The sequence below is a fragment of the Scylla paramamosain genome, chromosome 18, assembly GCF_035594125.1.
Source record: "Scylla paramamosain isolate STU-SP2022 chromosome 18, ASM3559412v1, whole genome shotgun sequence".
NCBI classification, from domain to species: Eukaryota; Metazoa; Arthropoda; class Malacostraca; order Decapoda; family Portunidae; genus Scylla; species Scylla paramamosain.
The window spans coordinates 9,575,156-9,592,149 of record NC_087168.1 but is presented as its reverse complement, the minus strand read 5'-3'; the positions used below and the strand labels follow the sequence as shown (position 1 = coordinate 9,592,149).

Here is a 16,994-nt window from a genome sequence, read left to right as displayed (position 1 = left end):
GTTATGGTATCCCCTGTTAAGTTCAAAGCACTGTAAAAATCTGCATGAATGAATAAGTAAAGAAAATAAGAATAGGTTGATTTTTGTCTCTTCTATGCTACTAAAGGAAATTTGTGAAAAAAAAGTGAAAAGTTCAAAGTCATTATAGAAAAGGAATTGTATAGCGGTGAAAGGATAGATTAGCTAGTAGTACTCACCGCTTTAATCGCAGAAAGTAACAGAGATTAAATTCAATTCCCATCAGTCACATTATTCTTATTTTAAGTGTATGTAAAGGTTTCTGGTTATAGGCTAAAAATCTGTTAATTTTTCTCTATCCTCTCGAGCGAAAAAAAAAAAAAGTGAAGTAGCAACGGAAGCAAAGGGTTGTAATCGGATTACTCAACTTAATTCATGAGGAGACTTTAGACCCCTCTCTTGAAATTGTCCAGGAAGGAGATAAAATAAGTGTCTCTCTCTCTCTCTCTCTCTCTCTCTCTCTCTCTCTCTCTCTCTCTCTCTCTCTCTCTCTCTCTCTCTCTCTCTCTCTCTCTCTCTCACACACACACACACACACACACACACACACACACACACACACACACACACACACACACATTTCTAGACTTTACCAATGAAAAAGGATGAAGGGGTGAAGATACTGGTCGATTCATATTAGTAAGGATCAGAGAATAGTGACAGAAGATGGGAAAGCAAAACCAGGGAAAGTTCAAGAGTTACCCAATTTACTTACAATTCGGCGCTTCTATTCCCAAAGAGACACAGGGAGAAATGAACTCAGGAATTCCCGTTAACTTTATCAACTACTGCTGTTCATTAATTTTCATACGAGTACTTAACGTCGCTGTGTCTCGCCGCCTGCGCTAATCCACACTCCTCCCTCGCACGCTGACTCCCGTGCATCATCATTAATCTGTGCTTTGTATGACTCTACTGTAGGACGATTGCTTCCCCAGCCCCCTCCATGCTTTTCTGCTGATTGCCCGTCTATTCCAGGCCACCACCGCGAGACACACACACACACACACACACACACACACACACACACACACACACACTCTCTCTCTCTCTCTCTCTCTCTCTCTCTCATTATGTTGCTTACATTGTCCGTCTGTTCTCTGTTCAAGGCATGGCATGTTTTTGTGCGGTATTAAGTGGTAGTTTCTTTTGCTATAATCATACTGTGGCTCATAATTTACCCTCTTGATGTATGCCTAAAACTATGGGACCTTTTAAACGGTGATTTGAGGCTGGTAATCCGGTGTGCATTTAAAATTACAACACTAATATAATTGCCTATCTCTGACATGACGATGACCCTGAGTGACTGTTGAGGGAAGCCTATTGCGTGCGATTACTGGTAATTATTTAGGTTCTGTTAATATCTGGGATAAGTACATCATATCCTCACACAAGTGCATAAATAGGGCCATCCCCTTTAACATTTGCTGACACACATGACCATGGTGACCTCAAAATGAAAGCCTTCATAATGACTGCGAAAAATTGTCTTATAGGGCTTGAGTCGCCACAAGGGAAGCAGTGGGATCAGAAAACCCGAGCAATGGAAAGTAGTAACGCGGTAACGAATGAAGTATAAGTATGACTGCGGAATGTTGCTAACAAATTATGATGGTGAAGGTGAATTAATTATAGCTGAAAGTATTTAATTAATGCTGGAAGTACAGGCATAAAAGTTTGGCGTGGTGTACTGGGGCTGAAACACTCGTGCGCGGCCTGGAGCGGCAGCCCAAACAAGCCTGACAAAGGTAAACACGAATTAGTCCTGCGTTCCTCCGTCATTTTCGTAATCAAATGTTTATTTAGTATTGGCAGTCGGGATTAAGGTTCCTTTTCCGCCAGACTTTGAAATCTCTCTTTGAGGCGAAGCTACAAAGAGAGGAGGCTCCTCGCTTTCATTCTTTATTCAGCCAAGGCTTTGAGGGCAGTTTGCTTTAACTCTGAGACTGGATGCCAGAGAGCGGCTGACGGCAGGTGTGTCATTGATAAACCCTTCCCTGGAGAGCTGATTCATGATATTCTGCAGCGACCTAGGCGGGCATAGGCAACCTGCACTTCATCTGGGCACTCACAGGGCAGAAAGGATGATGAAAAATTAAGCTTCCCTCTGTTTTTTCTTTGGGTTTGCAGAGAGGAAGAGGTCTTTTAAACAATGTGCATTACAGCCTTGACTGAGCAGCAAAGGCAACCCGTAAATTAAATGAAAAGGTGTGCAATTAATGCCGGTCTAAAAAATTCTTCAGAAAATTAATTTCAAACAACAGCACCAATTCTTTCGCTGAATATAAACATGAATATTCATAACGTGTGTTTTTTTTTTTTTTTTTATACACAAAAATATCATTCACTTCAGTATGTATTTTTGCAGGTTCTCCACAATCTTCCCACACCAGTTCCTTCACCCCGATCCTTGCACCCCAAAATCGTTCATCCCCAACCCTCTCACACCTTCTCCTGTCTCTTACACCTTGATTTCAACACCTTCACCGACATCCATCCATCTTAATAACCCCTTCACTTCCAACCCTTTCACCCCAAAACTCTTAACACAACCTCGGTTTCCAACCCCGACCCCATGAACCCCAAACTCAATTATTTCTACCCCATGAACCCCAAAGCCAATTATTCCCATCCCAAAGCCGATAATTCCAACCCTAAGCACAATTATTCCAACATCCATAAACACTACACCCAATTATCCCAACCCCATGACCCCTAACCTTGCAATCATTCCAATCTCATGAACCACAAACTCAATATTCCATCCCCACCATCCCTCACCTGCCGCTCACGAAGTCCTCATGCTCCAGGATCACACTCCAGGCCGAGCGGTGGCTGCAGAGAGCGTTGTGCTTGGTGGGCGGCGACACCTGGTGGGTGGACACGTCACAGAACTGGGTGACGTGCGGCAGGTGGTGCAGGTACATGAGGGACGAGTTGATGCCGTCGTTGTTGGTCGCGCTGGCGGTGAAGCGGCACGTCGATTCACGGAGGTCGTCGCACGCGGTCCTGTTGGGGAGGGAGAGGACATGATGGTGAGTGTGTGCCGCGACTATTGAGGTGCTGGGGGAGAGATGAAGGAGCTACACATATCTGGTGGGAGACTCATGGGTGTACCAGTGGACGTCAGCAATACTTGGGAAAGGAACATATTAACGGACACTCCCCTCCTTCCCCACACCTACACACAAACAAAACAAAACACACACACACACACACACACACACACACATATTGAATACTAAATATTTTCGTTATACGAATATATTAATGTGTTGCTGCTACTGTTGTTGGTTGTTGTTGTTGTTGTTTATGAGTCAAGTTAGTGATGACAGTGTTGCTGCTGTAACGAGAGAGAGAGAGAGAGAGAGAGAGAGAGAGAGAGAGAGAGAGAGAGAGAGAGAGAGAGAGAGAGAGAGAGAGAGAGAGAGAGAGAGAGAGAGAGAGAGAGAGAGAGAGAGAGAGAGAGAATCATTGTGCAAAATTCATGGATGGAAAAGTCAAAATAATGTAATAGTTAGCGTTAGTGAGCTTTTTTTTTTTTTCAGCATAATTTTACATCATTACCCCCAGGAATGAATAATGATACTTGCAGGGAATTACAGCACGGTGTTCTCATCTGCTGCACTGCTTTGCGACCCATTGTGCTTCCTTGTCCATCATACACTTGTACATTGCGTCCATATGCGCCAATCCACCGTACGTACCATTATACTTCGGTGCACAATCAAAGACGCGAGACAAAGCGAACACAAAAGCAAGAGTAAACAGTAGCAGATCTGTTGGCTTTACGAGACTATCAATAATAACCATCCAGGAAGAAAAGGAAGGTCTGCTCGCTACGGCTAGTCTCGTGTCAAGGAGGTTTTAGCTGTGCCGTCATCAAGGTAATGTCGTGTATTGCTGTACGTAACGACCGGCACCTCAGTGAGACGTTTTTTTAACACATATCTTGTTGCTCTTCGCCAGTGCCCTTCTTACATAATAAAACAACACATGTGGGACGAACTAAAAATTTACTTCCTCTAGCTCGCTATAAATAAAAAAATGGTGAAGCATTATCTAATCAAAAGTTACAGGAGGGACAAAGACAAGGAGTGCGTAGGGGAGGAGATGCAGAAAAAAGAGGAGGAGGAGGAGGAGGAGGAGGAGGAGGAGGAGGAGAAACCAAGAGACAAATAATGAGAGTAATACCTCGATAGTTTCTCTGAATCACCAGTAAAACTTTCTATTACACATTCTTTTTTGACACGTTACGGTAGAATGAGCGGAGATGAAAGGTGAGAAGATGGATGAACAGAGACTGAGAGGTGAAGGACAGAAGAGAAAAAGTGGAAGGTGGAAGGAAAGAGGTTGAGGGTTGGGGAGAAGGGACGGAAGATGGAACATGAGAAGTGTTAAAGCGGAGGAAAAAAAAAACACAAGCACATAAAAAAATCAACTCATATTCTCAAAACATCCCGAGAAACGTGCTTTTTGGCGTTCCCGAGAGACCAAGACAAGGAAGGAATAAGGAGGGGAACTTGAAGACGCGACCTTAAATCTCAGGATATTAAATACCTCCAAGAATGCCTCATATGCCCCGCTCACTCGCAGTATAAAGAGCAGGCAAGGTCTTGGATGCGACTCTAGACGTGGTGGCGGTATCTCTTTTCCCGACGTGTATGTTGAGAGAGAGAGAGAGAGAGAGAGAGAGAGAGAGAGAGAGAGAGAGAGAGAGAGAGAGAGAGAGAGAGAGAGAGAGAGAGAGAGAGAGAGAGAGAGAGAGAGAGAGAGACGAATAGGAAGTGGACTGGCGAGGACGGGATGCTGGAGAAGGAAAGTACAGGGCAAAATACAGACTTTTGACAAGGAGGCGGAAGGAGGACGGGAATAGGCAGGGCTAGGAATGAAGAGCTTTCCTCGGTCCTGTGTACTTTGTCAGGTTTATTGTCTGCGTGTGTGTGTGAAGGGGAGGGATTGGGTGTAGGGGAAGGAGAGGAAGAAGGAAAGAAGGAAGGAAGGAAGAAAGGAAGGTGGGGGAGGAAGGGAGAAAAGAAGGAAGAGGTAAAGGATGTAATAAATGAAGGAAAAAAGAGGAATGAATGAATGAAGGAAGGAAGGAAGGAAGGAAGGAAGGAAGGAAGGAAAGAAGGAAGGAAGGAAGGACGGAAAAAACGAACGAACGAACGAAGGAAGGACGGAAAGAAGGAAGTCAGGAAGGAAGGAAGGAAGGAAGGAAGGAAGGAAGGAAGGAAGAAAGGAAGGAAGGAAGGAAGGAAAGAAAGAATGACGGAATGAAGGAAAGAAGGACTGAAGGAAGGAAAGGGGGAAAAGGAATGAATGAATGAGTGAAATATTGAATGAATGAAGAAAGGAAGGAAGGAGGAAGGGAGGGCAGGACAGAATGACTGAAGGAGGAAAGAAACGAAGGAAGGAATGAAAGAAGGAAGGGAGGAAGGAGGGAAAGACGGAAGGAAAATAAGAAAGAAATACAGAAAGTAAAAAAGAAAGGAAGGAAGAAATGAAGAAAGGAAAGAAGGAATATGCAGAGTATATTTCTTTCAGGAGTTGAGGTGGTTTCAGAAATGATGTACTCAGAGAATAAAGCACTGCTGAGGGGAAACGTAAGTACTTTTCCCTGCAATATTTCCGTGTATTTTCCTTCATATTTCGTTACTTATTCGATACTTTTCTGGATTCCTTATGTGCCTGTCTATCTTTTGTCCCATTTAAGTACTAGTGTTTTTAATTAGCCTGGCAAACCTTCTAGAAAGAGAGAGAGAGAGAGAGAGAGAGAGAGAGAGAGAGAGAGAGAGAGAGAGAGAGAGAGAGAGAGAGAGAGAGAGAGAGAGAGAGAGAGAGAGAGAGAGAGAGAGAGAGAGAGTAAACGTGATAGTAGAAATGAAGATAAAACAAGAGGAAGATGTAGGAAGAAATAGTGATGGAAGGTGATTCTCTCTCTCTCTCTCTCTCTCTCTCTCTCTCTCTCTCTCTCTCTCTCTCTCTCTCTCTCTCTCTCTAAATCTGCATTCTTTTCCTCTGTACTCGATACTCCTTTTTTTCTTTTTAGTTGAGGGAAAGCCACTTTTAAAGATTCACTCTCTCCGTAATTGAAGGACGACCACTGAAACATTTATATTCTCGTGCAATCTTTTCCGGGGCTTCGGCACCAAAAGCAATCAAACACACCGCGCCAAATGTTGAATGGAATATAGAAAATCTTTTACCCACGACCGAGGATTTAAACATTTTAGGACCTATGTTTGTTTGCCCGTTTGTTTGTTCCTGTTGGCTGAAAACATGTAGGCACACGTACAGACAGACAGAGGGAGGAAGAAACATAGACACACAGACAGACAGGCAGACAGATAGGAAGACAAACAGAAGGAAAGCGCGCGCGCACACACACACACACACACACACACACACACACACACACACACACACACACACACACACACACACACACACACACACAGACAGACAGACAGACAGACAGACAGACAGACAGACACACACACACACACACACACACACACACACACACACACACACACACACACACACACAGATTCAGTAACTCAACATCTATCAGACATTTTGTAGTTTTTTTCATTCAACAACAACAGTTTACTGCCCCAATAGTCACACAGACAGATACACACACACACACACACACACACACACACACACATGCCGCATCTGTACAACCATGACCAGTTCACATATCAGACCCAATGCTACAGCGACACATTTCAAAGCACTTGACATGGCGTGGTTCTCCGTCCGTTTTCTTTAGCAGGGTCTACTAATCACAAACTGCTGTCGATTATATACCTTCACCGCTCTGGGACATCTTCCATAAAGCAGCAGAAGCGGGCGGCAAGTTATGGATACTGTGACAGGAGTAGCTGGAGACTGACAGCCGTGATACATAAATCTCATCACAATTATTCCATGAGGTCACTGTCATATATGAAATTCGTATTGCTCGCAGCGAAGGACACAACACTGCAGAACAGAGCTAAATGCCTCATGATTTTCTTATTGTTCCCAAAAGTCTGTGTTACGTTATTTCGAGGTTCCCATGAGCCGCTCCTCGACATGCCCCCACATAGCGCATCAAGCCGGCTTTTAACGATTCAAAGAAAACTACCCATGCAGTATTACTTTTGAGTAAACCTGCCAATGAAAGGTGCGGCATGAATAATGGAAGATGCCGTAAGTACACACCATGAAAGGTGGAAAAAAAAATAATAAATCACGTGACAATATAAATGACACAAAGCAACCGCTAAAATTCATGACAGTACAAAATATTTCATAAGTTAAAAAGAACAAATGTTACAACTTAAACTAAAATGTTTGATATCTAAGTGAGAAGATGTGTATTATTTTTGAGCTAAATTAAAAACAGGATCATGAAAAGTGAGACCGTTCCCTGGATGAAGTTTCGAAAATCAATCTTGAGAGCACGAAGTATAGACAGACAGATCTCATTTCAGAGTGGAAGCCAAAAAACTGAAATGACGTCTAAACGGGAGGAAAGGAGTCTCCTTGTCCATGATGGCGGCGGGAGAAATGGGGCGCCTCAGGTTATTGAGCTTCACATGCTGGACGTGTGTGTGGCTGCCACTACCCATTTTTCCTCAGTCCCTTCACTTATAAGGTTGCGTTTCGCTATTAATGAAGGAAGCGCCGGTGTCTCTTGGATCCTTATTTTCAAACGCTTCAAGTTCTCATAAGGACTGTTTTCATAGATAACAAGATTATTATTATTCGGTTTCCTTTCCTTTTTTTTTTCCTATTGATGGCGCACAAGTCTTGATAAATTGCCTCCATAAACACAAAACACAAAACTCTTTAAAATCCCAAATAACATTTCAAATTACATAAACATCAGTTGATATAAGATACTAAAACTTTTGTTATTGTGGTCTTCAGTACAGGGAATTACGATTATCTGGAAGCAATGAACGGAAAATAACGTAACTGACTATGGATACTTAAAATGTAATTGATACACAACCGTTTTCCTGAAACAATATCGATGATTTCATAGTCTTCTTCTGCCCAGGCGGTGGAAGAAACGTATGAAATCAGTAATATGACAAAATGTTAAGCATCAAATGCACTCACTCCGGGGGCCACTGATCGAACAGAAAACGCCCACACAAGAAAGAGCGATGAACTTGGATGCTTTGATGGGATGACTAAAAAAAAAAAAAAAAAAAAAAAAAAAAAAATTCCTCCTACGCTTATTTTTATTCTGCTTTATCTTCCCACACATAAGTTGTTGACAGGAATGATTAGTGCAGCAGATGTCTTCAGTACAGACCAATACGTCTTTTCATATTTGCTCGTATGTGATTCTGTGTAATCCCCTTTCTCTTTCAACTTTTCAAGGCTCTTGGATACAACTTGGATGACTTGGCTCACCAGTATCAGTGTTATATCTCTTCAGAGAGAGAGAGAGAGAGAGAGAGAGAGAGAGAGAGAGAGAGAGAGAGAGAGAGAGAGAGAGAGAGAGAGAGAGAGAGAGAGAGAGAGAGAGAATAATAGTTGAAAGAACACTGGAAGGAGGAGATTTACTAAGGTCAAATTATCAAGACAGTAATTCTCTCCCTTCCTCTCTCAGTCAGCAAGAAATAAGTGCTACTATTTTCTAAACAAAGCTCTTCTGGGAATGGTTTGTATAATGGAATCATTCTCATTACTAAGTCTTAATCTATCCCTTCAAGCTGACGGTTTAGCAAAGGAATCAATGCCCCTGAATATACATGGTGTTGCTTGAGGACCTTTTATGAAGCAACAGTGTGGAAGAAATACACATAGGAGGCAGGAAATGTTTATCTGGACGAAGGGGAAACTGTAATCAACCTAAAGCTCGGCGTGTTGTAGACACATGGGGAAGCAAGCTTTTGAGAGGGAGGGAGCGGGACCAAATGACCAGGAAAAAGAACCCCTGGAATTAATACATGTTTGAGAATATAACTGGGGACCATATTCTGAAACGCTTCTGCCCCGCACCTTTGCTATATTCAAAAGGTTCTACTTGAACTTACACTGGTTTTTAGAGTATTTCTTTACGATTCTAGTGTCTAATTAACAATATTTCTACATCATTAAGAGGAAAAGCCTCTTGAGAACCCGGATGATCACCTCTGTGGCTTTTAAAAATAGTCGTGGTGAGAGCAAACCGTTTCTGAATACGGGTTTAACTCAGAAAACGAATACGACTGAATACATATTTTATTGTCTTCACGACATAACAAACCAAAAAAAAAAAAAAAAATAGGATTAGAATTATGTACTCAACATTCTCCTGAAAAGAGGAAGTAGTAGAAAAATTAACATAAATCTGTGAAAATGATTTTAAAACACGCACGAATGCATAAATTTTTCAACCTAGTTTCATATTATACGTATTAATGATATATAAACAATGATTTCAAGATAATAAAAAAAAGTGGTGTGCTAAAAAGCCAACACAACGAACAAGGATTAATACTTGTGAAAGAATGAAACGTATATATTTATAATTTTTCATCCTGTCGAGTACAAAACCGAGGAAATTATTTGAATGTAATGGCAAAAGTATATTACGAAATGAAAATAAAAACTATCAATAAATTTCAATACTACATACTTGGAAACACATGATTATACGACATTTTACTCAGCCCTATTTCACCAAGTAATCACCAACACTGTGCAGGTAATAATTAAGAAAGTAGTCAAAATAATATGAATATCACTCACTCCAAACACATCCCTCTGCACTGCCATTTGCTACGGGCAGAAAAAAAATGGTTAGCAACTCACATACGACAGTGCGCTGACATTGCGGCGCGAGAAGTGGGGAGAGTGGCCGTCATTAGTTAGGCGAGGTGAGATAGGGTGATTGATCTTATCTTTCACTCTCGTTCACAGAGATGCATTAAATGACATGCTGATAAGACTCAGTAGCCGCATACATAATTTCGAATGAAAGGCAATTTTATGAATTCTCTCTCTCTCTCTCTCTCTCTCTCTCTCTCTCTCTCTCTCTCTCTCTCTCTCTCTCTCTCTAATGGACGTAGATTACTTTCCCTATAACTCTCCAGTCACGCGATTTAGCCATTGATGTAAGCTATTTTCTTCTTTTCTGACATTTCGCTCTCCTTCTCATCCTTCAACCTCCTCCTCCTCCTCTTCATCTTCCGTCTCCTCCTCTCTGTACTCTTACTACACACAATCTGCATATATTTCTTCAAGATTCACCGCCAGGAGACACATAACAGCTACTGGTATCTTAAATATTTCTACTCTTCCTTTGCGTTCCTCGTGTCACCATCTTCTTATCTCTCCTTCTCTGCGTCTGTAAATCCCCTCTCTACCTTAATACACCAGTTAATTAAGACCACCGGCCCCTATATATTCAATTAGGTAGCCAGTAACGCTTTGGCTATATCTGAGGGGTCACTAAACGGGATAATGCTCTCCCTAACTTTTACGGCCGGAAAAACGAAAACTCCTAACTTTGCCTTCCCGGTGCTAAAGTAAAAGAGGGGCTGGAATAAGAGACTGCTAGTGATCCTTGTGGGTAGACAGAGAGAGAGAGAGAGAGAGAGAGAGAGAGAGAGAGAGAGAGAGAGAGAGAGAGAGAGAGAGAGAGAGAGAGAGAGAGAGAGAGAGAGAGAGAGAGAGAGAGAGAGAGAGAGAGAGAGAGAGAGAGAGAGCATTACTGGTATACGTACTTTCTTTGTTTATTTATGTTTTATGACTTTTTTTTTGTGCTTCGTGTGAAATTTATGGTCACTACAACACTACACATAAACATAAACACACACACACACACACACACACACACACACACACACACACACACACACACACACACACACACATTTTTCTACTCCCCACCACCCACCCACCCATCCACCCACACCCACACACACACAAGCACACAAACAATGTTATGTTCAGCAACAATCCTAAGAAAGACAACAGAACACACAACACACACGCGCACACAGAGGAGAATCACAACACCTGAGGGAGCAAATCTGGAGACACCTGGGCAACTCAATTCTTCGCCCGTCGTCCAGTGTGTAAGAGCGTGACGAGCATCTCAAAGGCAGCTGCTGGGAGGACACAACAAGAAACATACAACGCACGCAAAACTGTACCACGCTCCCAGGTAAACGGGTGAAGCTTGAGGACCGTGAACGTGGAGGAGTGACAGGGTGGGAGGGAGAAATTGGGGGTAGAGAGTGTGATAAGGCAGCGAAGGAGGCAAGTGCGTAATGAGGCAATTAAATCGGAGAAGGTAATGAAATGACTGCGACCAATATTTAGTGAAGGAAGTTTAATGTGTAGGGAAACGTTTACGTAGAAAAATAAACTATGCAGTAGATAAGGGATCGTGAAGAAGCTGAATATATGTAGAACTTTGACATGTAATTTGTTATCGATATATTAGTAGTGAAAAATATTTAAGAAAAGGAACGTACGTAAGAAAACAGACAAAAATCCATTACAAACGAGCGTCAAGAAAATTAATACATGTATTGTTGAACATAAGAAGATAAGGGAAGCAGCAAGAAGCCATCAGGTCTACACGTGGCAGTCCCTGTATGAAACATACCTACCTATTTCCACTATCATCACCATCCATAAATTTGTCTGATCTCCTTTATAAAGCTTTTAATGACTCAACACCAACAACCTGATTATTGAGTCTATTATATTCATCTACCAGTCTATTTGAGAACTAATCCCCTCCTATCTCTTTTTTAAATTAACTTTTTTTTTTTTTTTTTTTTTAAGTTTGAACCCATTATTATTTTTGTTTTTGTTTTATCCTGATTACTGATCCTGGAAATTCCAACTTGTTATAATACCCCTATTGTACAACAAACTATATATATATGTAAATATATATATATATATATATATATATATATATATATATATATATATATATATATATATATATATATATATATATATATATATATATATATATATATATATATGACATTACATAACTACATAGTACACAACAGAGATGAGCTACAAGTGGTAGCAGCAGTATCCCTTCAAATCATGAGGAACTCGTCTAGGTGAGGGTTTGTACCTCACGCGCCAGTCATCGGCTTGCTAAGACCCGCACGGCGTTCCCTCCTAACAGTTTTATATGTTTCGAAAATTTGCGCCTCTCTCGTATTCTTCCTTGTCTGATGTGGGAACTGGTGCGGAATAGCAATGTGTGGGAGGAGGAGCACCTTTCTTCCTCCTCCTCCTCCTCCTCCTCCTCCTCCTCCTCCTCCTCCTCCTCCTCTCCCCCTCCTCCTCCTCCTTCTCCTCCTCCTCCTCCTCCTCCTTCTCCTCCTCCTCCACTTCTTCCTCCTCCTCCTCCTCCTCCTCCTCCTCCTCCTCTTCCCCATCACCCTCTCCTCTTCTTCCTTCAGCGTGGGAGAGAGCCAGCTTCTTTCTCGTCTCCCTGCTACAGTATGGGAGAAAGAAGTACATTCCTTCTTCTGAATTCCTTTCTCTTCTTCTCCTGCGTGGAAAAGGAGCAGCTTTTTTCTTCCTTCTTCAATAAGGAACGGAGGAAGCATTTCCTTTTCTTCTCCTCTCCCTCCTTTTCCTCTTCCGTGTGGAAAGGCGCAGTCTTTTCTTTTCCTCTGCCTCCTTCAGCGTGGAAAAGACAAAAAAACCTTCCTTCTCCCCATTCTGTTCCTTCCGACCCACAAAAATATTGACGATAAAACTCATGTCAACAAGCCGCCACTGCCATCACCTGACCAGACCTGCCCTGCCTTGACCTGCCCGCGAAAACGTCTCCGGCAAAACTCTCCTGTAATTTTCTGTACCTTCCGTCTTTTAGTTACTGACGGGCGTGGAGTCCAAATATTCTCAGCGAAGGCACGATTCCTTTTTGGGTATTTTTTCTCTCTCTCTCTCTCTCTCTCTCTCTCTCTCTCTCTCTCTCTCTCTCTCTCTCTCTCTCTCTCTCTCTCTTTTTTTCTTTTTCTTTTTTTTCGCGAGGAAATCGGATTTTAACCTCGTTTTGCCGTTCTGTAAGTGGCCTCCCGCTCCTCCCGCTTCTCACATCTCTCTCCCTCCCTTCACTGCTGCTCGCCGCTGACTGTTCCCTGACACTCTTCACCAGGAATTTCAATGAGCAAGTGTAGCCTACAAAGTAAACCAGGTTACTGAGGGGTGTCGCTCGCGGCATAAATTACGAGAATTGTGTACCTTGTGTAGCGGCGCCGTAGAGAGCAGCATAGGGGCCCCCAGCAGCCCACAATGAAGCCTAGAATAAAGCCTCAGTGCTCCCGCGATGGAGGAGAGATCACGTTTCCTTAACGAACTTAACTCAATCCCACTACGAGCTCCATGTATGAGTCAGAAACACTTTTCATATATTCAGAATGTGTTCTTTAATCATTTTATATTGTGTTCAATGGAATATAGTACTAGATAGATGATAAAATTACTGTTGGAAATAGTTGTAGTGTTCTAGGTGAAAGAAATAAAAATATACATTACAACACGCTATTTTATCCTTAAATAGAACATTCTGTTCAGTACTAAAAAAACGAAATAATTATGAACCCTATATAAAATACTTACAGTGGTTTTGAAGATGAAAAAAGTATTCACCTTATTGTGAATTATAAAAGAAAAAGTAAGTGGGCTTTTTTACGCGATCTTGAAATAGACTTGTTATGATAAAAAGTGATCGATGAGCCGTGCGATTTTGAATGTAGAGGAATAAGAAATATAACTGAAGAGAGTGAATAATACATTTTAGGCGGATATTTTTGTATAGATGAGTAAATACGAAATTTAAACACACACACACACACACACACACGGACGGACGGACGGACGGACAGAAGGATAGAGAAGTAAATAATTGTCAGCAGCAGTGAGATGGCAGCAGAAAGTTTGTGAAGTGAGGAACAACGACAACAACAACTACAACAACAATCATTACTATCATCACTACTGTTACTACTACTACTACTACTACTACTACTACTACTACTACTACTACTACTACTACTACTACTACTACTATTACTACTACTAATAATAATAATATTACTGCTGCTGCTGCTGCTGCTGTTGCTGCTGCTACTACTACTACTACTATTACTACTGGAGTCTACACCAACAATCAACACCCATTTTCCTACTGATGCTCCAAAACAGTTTGAACATTAACAACAAATTCCACAAACCGACTCTGAAGTAGATATCATTTGCTCTGAACAGACTCTCCTCTCTCTCTCTCTCTCTCTCTCTCTCTCTCTCTCTCTCTCTCTCTCTCTCTCTCTCTCTCTCTGACAAAAAGAGACCCCGAGGAGCGGCAGGAAGGCGGGCCCAGGGCGGGAGGTTTAAGGTCATCAAAACAATAGTAGCTGCGTGCTGACGGGCCGTAAAGGGACCGCGGCAGGGCTCTTTATAGCTCCTTCGGCAGCTCCTGTAGGCGGAGGACGGGCCAGAGACGCGGGGCTGGGACGGTACGATTGGGGAAGGAAGGTATGAGATCGGGGAAAGATGATCCTGACGGTAGGGTAGGGGAGGGGGGTTTGAATCTAAAGGAGGGCACGGGATGCTGGGCTGGCGAAGGAACATTGAAAAGTGACTGTCGATTGCAGGGTTTGGAGAAGGAAGGTTGGAGGAGCTGAGTTGGGGTAAGATCCTGGAAACTTGGGTAGAAATATGAATTAGGGAAGAAGACAGGGCGAATAAAGAAGGTTCCTCAGTAGCAAGATTGAGAAATATGGAAAATTAAGCTGAGGGAGAGAGATCAAAGAAGCAGGGTTGAAGTCACTGTCTAGACATCAAGGTCAAGAAAACAAGGTCGAGGGGCGGGACTTGAGAACCATGACAGGGATGGTTGAGGAAAAAAAAAAATGAAAGCAAGAGTGGCAAAATGCTGAGGAAGAGGTTTGGAGGCGTGCCAGGAAGCCGAGGAGAGAGAGGGAGGGAGCGAGGGAGAGAGAACTAAGGATGAGAGGAAAGCAGAGAAAGATAAAAGTGTGGAGGAGTAAGAGAAAAAAAAAAAAAGCAACAGCACGAGTCAGTAGTGGGAGGGAAGGCAACAAAATCCACGAGGACAGAGAAATTGTGAAGTAACATTTTTATCGAATATTTGCAAACACCATGCAGGGACAGGAAAGGTCACGGCGCAAACCTGCATCATTACGCATCTGGAAAGTTAAGCTCACATTTACATTGGCAGAGTAATTCAGGATTGAACCAAAGTAGTTATAATTTCAAGGAAGCCAGTGTGTGTGTGCGTGTGTGTGTGTGTTTGTATGTGTGTGTGTGTGTGTGTGTGTGTGTGTGTGTGTGTGTGTGTGTGTGTGTGTGTGTGTGTGTGTGTGTGTGTGTGTGTGTGTGTGTGTGTGTGTGTGTGTGTGTGTGTGTGTGTGTGTGTGTGTGTGTGTGTGTGTGTGTGTGTGTGGGTTTGGGCATAATAAATAAACCAAGAGAGAGAGAAAGGAAGAAGGAAAGAAGGAAAGAAATAAGAAAAGACGAAATAGTATGAAGAAAGGAAGGAATGGGAGAGAGAGAGAGAGAGAGAGAGAGAGAGAGAGAGAGAGAGAGAGAGAGAGAGAGAGAGAGAGAGAGAGAGAGAGAGAGAGATTACATTTACTTCTCAGGTTTACTTGGCTACTAATTAAAGTGTTCCTCAGTCTCGTCTCAACAGCCCAAAGCATTCAATCTTCGGCAGCAACATGTTTTTTCATCTTTCCAGGTTAGTACATACACGTGAAAACATTTAGAGATTAGAATCCGTAAAAGAGGCAGAATTTTTTTTTTATTTCTTATTTTCAAATCTTTTTTTTTTTTATTCTCCAAGAGATTTCTAAAGGCTTAGGAATGTATTTCTAAGATGAGTTACAGCCACATACTCACACACACACACACACACACACACACACACACACACACACACACACACACACACACACACACACACACACGCACATACACACACACACACACACACACACAGTAAACCTCCACTTCTCTATACATCTGGACCTTACTGGGGCTATTATATATATATATATATATATATATATATATATATATATATATATATATATATATATATATATATATATATATATATATATATATATATATATATATATATATATATATATATATATATGCTCTTGGCCAGTGCCCCTATTTCATAAAAACAAAGTGATGTAGAGGCCGCATCTCATCTTCCTACAACAACTTAACCTCTTGATCCCCACTGTCCCATCACGCATGTCACCCTCTTTAAAACCAATTGATTGCTATTTGGTACATCTTTCTTTAGTAACTATCACTCTGAGACATGCTTACTTGTTTTACAGCTACTTCCAATCTTTAAACTGCTTAGAAACTGAAAATTTATTCGTTTTAATTCCTCACTTTCTTAAGGATGCTTATAAGGCTTTCATGCATTACTTCTGGGGCTGTAAATTGTTTCGTATAGCAGTGAAAGGGTTAGCACCCCTTGACGCATTAAGACATTGATAATTCACAGATACGACTGGAAACTAAGGAAAACACAAAAAAGAAAAGAAAAATATTTCTTAAAATTTTTCTCACCAAAGAACACTTTCCTGTCTATTCTTTACCATGGGAATACGAGGTAATTAATGTTAAAAGTTTCATTTTTCCCAATAGGTTATTATTATCATTATCATTATTGCTTTCATTAAATATTCATACATGAGCGGCGCACGCGGGCACTTAGAATAATAATTACTATTTTAGTTATTTTCCTCTGAAACTAAAAAATAAAATAAAATAAGAAAAACGTGACTCGTAAATAATTTCGTGGAGAGAGAGAGAGAGAGAGAGAGAGAGAGAGAGAGAGAGAGAGAGAGAGAGAGAGAGAGAGAGAGAGAGAGAGAGAGAGAGAGAGAGAGAGAGAGAGAGAGAGGAAACTGCAACATCGATCCCCAATGTTATCAAGTTTC

General features: G+C 41.7%; 1 protein-coding gene across 13 annotated transcripts in view; it reads right to left on the bottom strand.

Annotated features, from left to right (window-relative positions):
* Positions 1–16,994, bottom strand: part of LOC135109078 (calcium-activated chloride channel regulator 2-like) — a 460,219-nt gene that overhangs the window by 365,029 nt on the left and 78,196 nt on the right. For all 13 annotated transcript variants that reach the window (XM_064020133.1, XM_064020128.1, XM_064020124.1 and 10 more), the window contains exon 3: positions 2,803–3,030. The gene's annotated coding sequence lies outside the window, so the exon portion shown is untranslated. The remainder of the gene's footprint in view (positions 1–2,802; positions 3,031–16,994) is intronic.